Raw genomic sequence first — 1,302 nt, 5'->3', positions numbered from 1 at the left:
GGAGAAGGGTGGTTACACCTGACCCAGTCTCTGGGTAGATGAGATGTTCTGTCTTGGGAAATTGTCACCTTCAGGGTGGCTGCTCTCACACAGCTAATCCAGAGCACAATTTTTCCCTGCAGTGTAGTTGTAGCAACCTGCCAGTGTTCACCCAAGGCAACAGCAGTTTTCTCTGCTTCCATAGCCTTTAGGTCAGACTCTGGCCTGGCAAAAAGTGCTAATGTAGATTCTTCAGAGCTCAGTCTGTGATTTATGCTATGTAGCATTGACTTCTTAAAGAAAGAAAAGTATTTGTATCCCAGCAAAACACATAATAAAAATTATAATTTAGATAGAATTTTAGGGTAATTACCTATAGTGAAGGTTGGATTGTTGTGAGCATCACCAGCTCCTGCTCTTTCTGAACTCATGTCCAGCCTTTTGTTGCACCCCTGGGCCTGCAGAAAGGGCTGTGATGTGCACCAGTGGTCCCAGTGCAAGGACAGCCATGTGCTGGGGACCCTGCTGCTGGGTCCTCACAGGTGCTGGTGTGGTTTGTGCCTCTGTTCAGGTATCTCACACCTCACTGATGAGCAGAGCAAGTAAAGACTACAAAGCTGCAGTCTGGAAATGAGAAATAGATGTTGAGTTATAAAATATTATGCAAGTAAACTAACAACCCCCTTTAACAGCCAGAAATAAACTTCTTTGATGAGGGCTCAGCTATGATTCCTTCTAAACTGAAATAATTTCAGAAAAGTGCAGCCAGCTTCTAGAAAAGGCTTTAAACAAGGGATTTAATGAAACAGAGTTGAAAAACCTCCAGAGCCAGCCATCCTTCCAGGGCTGTCGGGTCGGCTGAGCTCCCCCAGCACCCCAAGGCAGACGTGGGGCTCAGCACAGCGATGCTGAACACGGAGCCCACAGCCGGGGGTCGCGGGCAGGGTGGGTGGGAGGGTGGGCTGGTGCCGGGTGCCCATTCCCTGCTGTGCAGCTCCATCTAGGGGCGGCTCCTGCCCGGGAGCAGCCGGAGCCTGGCATCTCCGGGCAGGATTCCGGGAAATGGGCTGCTCCTGGCAGGGACGTGCCGGGGATGCTGCAGCCCCGCCTGTGCCGTCTGCGGAGCTGCCCCCAGCCCTGCTGGGCAGCGGTGGGAGAGAAGTCCTGGCACCAGCAGGGACTGAGCCTGGTCAGTGCAAAAAGGGTTTGGTGCTTTGGGCAGGCAGAGGTGACTCCTCTTTCAGGTGGCACCGGACACGAGGCTCTTGGAAGCGTCCACTTTTCATCAGGTGTCTTCTCGAGCTTAACCTCATTAAATTTCTT

Source organism: Agelaius tricolor, unplaced genomic scaffold, assembly GCF_023055355.1.
Source record: "Agelaius tricolor isolate 1412-34295 unplaced genomic scaffold, bAgeTri1.0.p SCAF_17, whole genome shotgun sequence".
Classification (NCBI taxonomy): domain Eukaryota; kingdom Metazoa; phylum Chordata; class Aves; order Passeriformes; family Icteridae; genus Agelaius; species Agelaius tricolor.
The sequence above is the reverse complement of the archived record's forward strand: the minus strand, read 5'-3'. Positions refer to the sequence as shown.